Here is a 9,572-nt window from a genome sequence, read left to right on the forward strand (position 1 = left end):
TCTGTAGTATCAGAAGCTGCATCCTCGTTTGCCTTGAGCACCTGCTGCATGTCTGTAGTATCGGAAGCTGCATCCTCGCTTGCCTTGAGCACCTCCTGCATGTCTGTAGTAACAGAAGCTGCATCCTCGCTTGCCTTGAGCACCTGCTGCATGTCTGTGGTAATGGTAGCTGCATCCTGGCTTGCCTTGAGCACCTTCTGAATGTCTGTAGTAATGGAAGCTGCATCCTTGCCTCCCCTGAGCACCTGCTGCATGTCTGTAGTATCAGAAGCTGCTTCCTCGCTTGCCTTGAGCACCTGCTGCATGTCTGTAGTATCGGAAGCTGCATCCTCGCTTGCCTTGAGCACCTGCTGCATGTCTGTAGTAACAGAAGCTGCATCCTCGCTTGCCTTGAGCACCTGCTGCATGTCTGTATTATCAGAAGCTGCATCCTCGCTTGCCTTGAACACCTGCTGCATGTCTGTAGTATCAGAAGCTGCATCCTCGCTTGCCTTGAGCACCTGCTGCATGTCTGTAGTAATGGAAGCTGCATCCTGGCTTGCCTTGAGCACCTGCTGCATGTCTGTAGTATCGTAAGCTGCATCCTGGCTTGCCTTGAGCACCTGCTGCATGTCTGTAGTATCAGAAGCTGCATCCTGGCTTACCTTGAGCACCTGCTGCATGTCTGTAGTATCAGAAGCTGCATCCTCGCTTGCCTTGAGCACCTGCTGCATGTCTGTAGTATCAGAAGCTGTATCCTCGCTTGCCTTGAGCACCTGCTGCATGTCTATAGTATCAGAAGCTGCATCCTCGCTTGCCTTGAGCACCTGCTGCATGTCTGTAGTAACGGTAGCTGCATCCTCGCTTGCCTTGAGCACCTGCTGCATGTCTGTAGTATCAGAAGCTGCATCCTCGCTTGCCTTGAGCTCCTGATGCATGTCTGTAGTATCGGAAGCTGCATACTCGCTTGCCTTGAGCACCTTCTGCATGTCTGTAGTAACGGAAGCTGCATCCTTGCTTGCCTTGAGCACCTTCTGCATGTCTGTAGTATCGGAAGCTGCATCCTCGCTTGCCTTGAGCACCTGCTGCATGTCTGTAGTAACAGAGGCTGCATCCTCGCTTCCCTTGATCACCTGCTGCATGTCCGTAGTATCGGAAGCTGCATCCTCGTTTGCCTTGAGCACCTGCTGCATGTCCGTAGTATCGGAAGCTGCATCCTCGCTTGTCTTGAGCACCTTCTGCATGTCTTTAGTAACGGAAGCTGCATCCTCGCTTGCCTTGAGCACCTGCTCCATGTCTATAGTATCGGAAGATGCATCCTCGCTTGCCTTGAGCACCTGCTGTATGTCTGTAGTATCGGAAGATGCATCCTCGCTTGCCTTGAGCACCTTCTGCATGTCTGTAGTACCGGAAGCTGCATCATTGCTTGCCTTGAGTACCTGCTGCATGTCTGTAGTATCAGAAGCTGTATCCTCGCTTGCCTTGAGCACCTGCTGCATGTCTGTAGTAACAGAGGCTGCATCGTCGTTTGCCTTGAGCACCTGCTGCATGGCTGTAGTAACAGAGGCTGCATCCTGGCTTGCCTTGATCACCTGCTGCAAGTCTGTAGTATCGAAAGCTGCATTTTCGCTTGCCTTGAGCACCTGCTGCATGTCTGTAGTATCCGAAGCTGCATCCTCGCTTGCCTTGAGCACCTGCTGCATGTCTGTAGTATCAGAATCTGCATCCTCGCTTGCCTTGTGCAACTGCTGCATGTCTGATCGGAAGCTGCATCCTCGCTTGCCTTGAGCACCTGCTGCATGTCTGTAGTATCGGAAGCTGCATCCTCGCTTGCCTTGAGCACCTGCTGCATGTCTGTAGTATCAGAAGCTGCATCCTCACTTGCCATGAGCACCTGCTGCATGTCTGTAGTATCAGAAGCTGCATCCTCGCTTGCCTTGAGCACCTGCTGCATGTCTGTAATATCCGAAGCTGCATCCTCGCTTGCCTTGAGCACCTGCTGCATGTCTGTAGTATTAGAAGCTGCATCCTCGCTTGCCTTGAGCACCTGCTGTATGTCTGTAGTAATGGAAGCTGCATCCTCGCTTGCCTCGAGCACCTGCTGCATGTCTGTAGAAACGGTAGCTGCATCCTCGCTTGCCTTGAGAACCTGCTGCATGTCCTTAGTAATGGCAGCTGCATCCTCGCTTGCCTTGAGCACCTGCTGCATGTCTGTAGTATCAGAAACTGCATCCTCGCTTGCCTTGAGCACCTGCTGCATGTCTGTAGTATCAGAAGCTGCATCCTCACTTGCCTTGAGCACCTTCTGCATGTCTGTAGTAACAGAATCTGCATCCTCGCTTGCCTTGAGCACCTGCTGCATGTCTGTAGTATCAGAAGCTGCATCCTTGCTTGCCTTAAGCACCTGCTGCATGTCTGTAGTATCAGAAGCTGCATTCTCGCTTGCCTTGAGCACCTGCTGCATGTCTGTAGTAACAGCACGTGCCTTGAGCACCTTCTGCATGTCTGTAGTAACAGAAGCTGCATCCTCACTTGTCTTGAGCACCTGCTGCATGTCTGTAGTATCGGAACCTGCATCCTCGCTTGCCTTGAGCACCTGCTGCATGTCTGTAGTAACGGTAGCTGCATCCTCGCTTGCCTTGATCACCTGCTGCATGTCTGTAGTAACGGTAGCTGCATCCTCGCTTGCCTTGAGCACCTGCTGTATGTCTGTAGTATCAGAAGCTGCATCCTCGCCTTCCTTGAGCACCTGCCGCATGTTTGTAGTATCAGAAGCTGCATCCTAGTTTGCCTTGAGCACCTTCTTCTTATCTGTAGTAACAGAAGCTGCATCCTCGCTTGCCTTGAGCAACTGCTGCATGTCTGTAGTATCGGAAGCTGCATCCTCGCTTGCCTTGAGCACCTGCTGCATGTCTGTAGTAACAGAAGCTGCATCCTCGCATGCCTTGAGCACCTGATGCATGTCTGTAGTATCAGAAGCTGCATCCTCGCTTGCCTTGAGCACCTGCTGCATGTCTGTAGTAACAGCACGTGCCTTGAGCACCTGCTGCATGTCTGTAGTAACGGAAACTGCATCCTTGCTTGCCTTGAGCACCTGCTGCATGTCTGTAGTATCGGAAGCTGCATCCTTGCTTGCCTTGAGCACCTTCTGCATGTCTGTAGTATCAGAAGCTGCATCCTCGCTTGCCTTGAGCACCTGCTGCATGTCTGTAATATCCGAAGCTGCATCCTCGCTTGCCTTGAGCACCTGCTGCATGTCTGTAGTATTAGAAGCTGCATCCTTGCTTGCCTTGAGCACCTGCTGTATGTCTGCAGTAATGGAAGCTGCATCCTCGCTTGCCTTGAGCAACTGCTGCATGTCTGTAGTATCGGAAGCTGCATCCTCGCTTGCCTTGAGCACCTGCTGTATGTCTGTAGTATCAGAAGCTGCATCCTCGCTTGCCTTGAGCACCTGCTGCATGTCTGTAGTATCAGAAGCTGCATCCTCGTTTGCCTTGAGCACCTTCTGCATATCTGTAGTAACAGAAGCTGCATCCTCGCTTGCCTTGAGCAACTGCTGCATGTCTGTAGTATCGGAAGCTGCATCCTCGCTTGCCTTGAGCACCTGCTGCATGTCTGTAGTAACAGAAGCTGCATCCTCGCAATCCTTGAGCACCTGATGCATGTCTGTAGTATCAGAAGCTGCATCCTCGCTTGTCTTGAGCACCTGCTGCATGTCTGTAGTATCGGAAGATGCATCCTCGCTTGCCTTGAGCACCTCCTGCATGTCTGTAGTAACAGAAGCTGCATCCTCGCTTGCCTTGAGCACCTGCTGCATGTCTGTGGTAATGGTAGCTGCATCCTGGCTTGCCTTGAGCACCTTCTGAATGTCTGTAGTAATGGAAGCTGCATCCTTGCCTCCCCTGAGCACCTGCTGCATGTCTGTAGTATCAGAAGCTGCTTCCTCGCTTGCCTTGAGCACCTGCTGCATGTCTGTAGTATCGGAAGCTGCATCCTTGCTTGCCTTGAGCACCTGCTGCATGTCTGTAGTAACAGAAGCTGCATCCTCGCTTGCCTTGAGCACCTGCTGCATGTCTGTATTATCAGAAGCTGCATCCTCGCTTGCCTTGAGCACCTGCTGCATGTCTGTAGTATCAGAAGCTGCATCCTCGCTTGCCTTGAGCACCTGCTGCATGTCTGTAGTAATGGAAGCTGCATCCTGGCTTGTCTTGAGCACCTGCTGCATGTCTGTAGTATCGGAAGCTGCATCCTGGCTTGCCTTGAGCACCTGCTGCATGTCTGTAGTATCAGAAGCTGCATCCTGGCTTACCTTGAGCACCTGCTGCATGTCTGTAGTATCAGAAGCTGCATCCTCGCTTGCCTTGAGCACCTGCTGCATGTCTGTAGTATCAGAAGCTGTATCCTCGCTTGCCTTGAGCACCTGCTGCATGTCTATAGTATCAGAAGCTGCATCCTCGCTTGCCTTGAGCACCTGCTGCATGTCTGTAGTAACGGTAGCTGCATCCTCGCTTGCCTTGAGCACCTGCTGCATGTCTGTAGTATCAGAAGCTGCATCCTCGCTTGCCTTGAGCTCCTGATGCATGTCTGTAGTATCGGAAGCTGCATACTCGCTTGCCTTGAGCACCTTCTGCATGTCTGTAGTAACGGAAGCTGCATCCTTGCTTGCCTTGAGCACCTTCTGCATGTCTGTAGTATCGGAAGCTGCATCCTCGCTTGCCTTGAGCACCTGCTGCATGTCTGTAGTAACAGAGGCTGCATCCTCGCTTCCCTTGATCACCTGCTGCATGTCCGTAGTAACGGAAGCTGCATCCTCGTTTGCCTTGAGCACCTGCTGCATGTCTGTAGTATCGGAAGCTGCATCCTTGCTTGCCTTGAGCATCTTCTGCATGTCTGTAGTATCAGAAGCTGCATCCTCGCTTTCCTTGAGCACCTGCTGCATGTCTGTAATATCCGAAGCTGCATCCTCGCTTGCCTTGAGCACCTGCTGCATGTCTGTAGTATCAGAAGCTGCATCCTCGCTTGCCTTGAGCACCTGCTGCATGTCTGTAGTATCAGAAGCTGTATCCTCGCTTGCCTTGAGCAACTGCTGCATGTCTGTAGTATCGGAAGCTGCATCCTCGCTTGCCTTGAGCACCTGCTGTATGTCTGTAGTATCAGAAGCTGCATCCTCGCTTGCCTTGAGCACCTGCTGCATGTCTGTAGTATCAGAAGCTGCATCCTCGTTTGCCTTGAGCACCTTCTGCATATCTGTAGTAACAGAAGCTGCATCCTCGCTTGCCTTGAGCAACTGCTGCATGTCTGTAGTATCGGAAGCTGCATCCTCGCTTGCCTTGAGCACCTGCTGCATGTCTGTAGTAACAGAAGCTGCATCCTCGCATGCCTTGAGCACCTGATGCATGTCTGTAGTATCAGAAGCTGCATCCTCGTTTGCCTTGAGCACCTGCTGCATGTCTGTAGTATCGGAAGCTGCATCCTCGCTTGCCTTGAGCACCTCCTGCATGTCTGTAGTAACAGAAGCTGCATCCTCGCTTGCCTTGAGCACCTGCTGCATGTCTGTGGTAATGGTAGCTGCATCCTGGCTTGCCTTGAGCACCTTCTGAATGTCTGTAGTAATGGAAGCTGCATCCTTGCCTCCCCTGAGCACCTGCTGCATGTCTGTAGTATCAGAAGCTGCTTCCTCGCTTGCCTTGAGCACCTGCTGCATGTCTGTAGTATCGGAAGCTGCATCCTCGCTTGCCTTGAGCACCTGCTGCATGTCTGTAGTAACAGAAGCTGCATCCTCGCTTGCCTTGAGCACCTGCTGCATGTCTGTATTATCAGAAGCTGCATCCTCGCTTGCCTTGAACACCTGCTGCATGTCTGTAGTATCAGAAGCTGCATCCTCGCTTGCCTTGAGCACCTGCTGCATGTCTGTAGTAATGGAAGCTGCATCCTGGCTTGCCTTGAGCACCTGCTGCATGTCTGTAGTATCGTAAGCTGCATCCTGGCTTGCCTTGAGCACCTGCTGCATGTCTGTAGTATCAGAAGCTGCATCCTGGCTTACCTTGAGCACCTGCTGCATGTCTGTAGTATCAGAAGCTGCATCCTCGCTTGCCTTGAGCACCTGCTGCATGTCTGTAGTATCAGAAGCTGTATCCTCGCTTGCCTTGAGCACCTGCTGCATGTCTATAGTATCAGAAGCTGCATCCTCGCTTGCCTTGAGCACCTGCTGCATGTCTGTAGTAACGGTAGCTGCATCCTCGCTTGCCTTGAGCACCTGCTGCATGTCTGTAGTATCAGAAGCTGCATCCTCGCTTGCCTTGAGCTCCTGATGCATGTCTGTAGTATCGGAAGCTGCATACTCGCTTGCCTTGAGCACCTTCTGCATGTCTGTAGTAACGGAAGCTGCATCCTTGCTTGCCTTGAGCACCTTCTGCATGTCTGTAGTATCGGAAGCTGCATCCTCGCTTGCCTTGAGCACCTGCTGCATGTCTGTAGTAACAGAGGCTGCATCCTCGCTTCCCTTGATCACCTGCTGCATGTCCTTAGTAACGGAAGCTGCATCCTCGTTTGCCTTGAGCACCTGCTGCATGTCTGTAGTATCGGAAGCTGCATCCTTGCTTGCCTTGAGCACCTTCTGCATGTCTGTAGTATCAGAAGCTGCATCCTCGCTTGCCTTGAGCACCTGCTGCATGTCTGTAGTATCAGAAGCTGTATCCTCGCTTGCCTTGAGCACCTGCTGCATGTCTATAGTATCAGAAGCTGCATCTCTGCTTGCCTTGATCACCTGCTGCATGTCTGTAGTATCAGAAGCTGCATCCTCGCTTGCCTTGAGCACCTGCTGCATGTCTGTAGTAATGGTAGCTGCATCCTCGCTTGCCTTGAGCACCTGCTGCATGTCTGTAGTATCGGAAGCTGCATACTCGCTTGCCTTGAGCACCTGCTGCATGTCTGTAGTAACGGAAGCTTCATCCTTGCTTGCCTTGAGCACCTTCTGCTTGTTTGTAGTAACGGAAGCTGCATCCTCGCTTGCCTTGAGCACCTGCTGCATGTCTGTAGTATCGGAAGCTGCATCCTCGCTTGCCTTGAGCACCTGCTGCATGTCTGTAGTAACAGAGGCTGCATCCTCGTTTCCCTTGATCACCTGCTGCATGTCCATAGTAACAGAAACTGCATCCTCGTTTGCCTTGAGCACCTGCTGCATGTCCGTAGTATCGGAAGCTGCATCCTCGTTTGCCTTGAGCACCTGCTGCATGTCCGTAGTATCGGAAGCTGCATCCTCGCTTGTCTTGAGCACCTTCTGCATGTCTTTAGTAACGGAAGCTGCATCCTCGCTTGCCTTGAGCACCTGCTCCATGTCTATAGTATCGGAAGATGCATCCTCGCTTGCCTTGAGCACCTGCTGTATGTCTGTAGTATCGGAAGATGCATCCTCGCTTGCCTTGAGCACCTTCTGCATGTCTGTAGTACCGGAAGCTGCATCATTGCTTGCCTTGAGCACCTGCTGCATGGCTGTAGTAACAGAGGCTGCATCCTGGCTTGCCTTGATCACCTGCTGCAAGTCTGTAGTATCGAAAGCTGCATTTTCGCTTGCCTTGAGCACCTGCTGCATGTCTGTAGTATCCGAAGCTGCATCCTCGCTTGCCTTAAGCACCTGCTGCATGTCTGTAGTATCAGAATCTGCATCCTCGCTTGCCTTGTGCAACTGCTGCATGTCTGATCGGAAGCTGCATCCTCGCTTGCCTTGAGCACCTGCTGCATGTCTGTAGTATCGGAAGCTGCATCCTCGCTTGCCTTGAGCACCTGCTGCATGTCTGTAGTATCAGAAGCTGCATCCTCACTTGCCATGAGCACCTGCTGCATGTCTGTAGTATCAGAAGCTGCATCCTCGCTTGCCTTGAGCACCTGCTGCATGTCTGTAATATCCGAAGCTGCATCCTCGCTTGCCTTGAGCACCTGCTGCATGTCTGTAGTATTAGAAGCTGCATCCTCGCTTGCCTTGAGCACCTGCTGTATGTCTGTAGTAATGGAAGCTGCATCCTCGCTTGCCTCGAGCACCTGCTGCATGTCTGTAGAAACGGTAGCTGCATCCTCGCTTGCCTTGAGAACCTGCTGCATGTCCTTAGTAATGGCAGCTGCATCCTCGCTTGCCTTGAGCACCTGCTGCATGTCTGTAGTATCAGAAACTGCATCCTCGCTTGCCTTGAGCACCTGCTGCATGTCTGTAGTATCAGAAGCTGCATCCTCACTTGCCTTGAGCACCTTCTGCATGTCTGTAGTAACAGAATTTGCATCCTCGCTTGCCTTGAGCACCTGCTGCATGTCTGTAGTATCAGAAGCTGCATCCTTGCTTGCCTTAAGCACCTGCTGCATGTCTGTAGTATCAGAAGCTGCATTCTCGCTTGCCTTGAGCACCTGCTGCATGTCTGTAGTAACAGCACGTGCCTTGAGCACCTTCTGCATGTCTGTAGTAACAGAAGCTGCATCCTCACTTGTCTTGAGCACCTGCTGCATGTCTGTAGTATCGGAACCTGCATCCTCGCTTGCCTTGAGCACCTGCTGCATGTCTGTAGTAACGGTAGCTGCATCCTCGCTTGCCTTGATCACCTGCTGCATGTCTGTAGTAACGGTAGCTGCATCCTCGCTTGCCTTGAGCACCTGCTGTATGTCTGTAGTATCAGAAGCTGCATCCTCGCCTTCCTTGAGCACCTGCCGCATGTTTGTAGTATCAGAAGCTGCATCCTAGTTTGCCTTGAGCACCTTCTTCTTATCTGTAGTAACAGAAGCTGCATCCTCGCTTGCCTTGAGCAACTGCTGCATGTCTGTAGTATCGGAAGCTGCATCCTCGCTTGCCTTGAGCACCTGCTGCATGTCTGTAGTAACAGAAGCTGCATCCTCGCATGCCTTGAGCACCTGATGCATGTCTGTAGTATCAGAAGCTGCATCCTCGCTTGCCTTGAGCACCTGCTGCATGTCTGTAGTAACAGCACGTGCCTTGAGCACCTGCTGCATGTCTGTAGTAACGGAAACTGCATCCTTGCTTGCCTTGAGCACCTGCTGCATGTCTGTAGTATCGGAAGCTGCATCCTTGCTTGCCTTGAGCACCTTCTGCATGTCTGTAGTATCAGAAGCTGCATCCTCGCTTGCCTTGAGCACCTGCTGCATGTCTGTAATATCCGAAGCTGCATCCTCGCTTGCCTTGAGCACCTGCTGCATGTCTGTAGTATTAGAAGCTGCATCCTCGCTTGCCTTGAGCACCTGCTGTATGTCTGCAGTAATGGAAGCTGCATCCTCGCTTGCCTTGAGCAACTGCTGCATGTCTGTAGTATCGGAAGCTGCATCCTCGCTTGCCTTGAGCACCTGCTGTATGTCTGTAGTATCAGAAGCTGCATCCTCGCTTGCCTTGAGCACCTGCTGCATGTCTGTAGTATCAGAAGCTGCATCCTCGTTTGCCTTGAGCACCTTCTGCATATCTGTAGTAACAGAAGCTGCATCCTCGCTTGCCTTGAGCAACTGCTGCATGTCTGTAGTATCGGAAGCTGCATCCTCGCTTGCCTTGAGCACCTGCTGCATGTCTGTAGTAACAGAAGCTGCATCCTCGCAATCCTTGAGCA

The sequence above is a fragment of the Ambystoma mexicanum genome, chromosome 10 (assembly GCF_040938575.1).
Source record: "Ambystoma mexicanum isolate Mex_15411 chromosome 10, UKY_AmexF1_1, whole genome shotgun sequence".
Lineage (NCBI taxonomy): Eukaryota > Metazoa > Chordata > Amphibia > Caudata > Ambystomatidae > Ambystoma > Ambystoma mexicanum.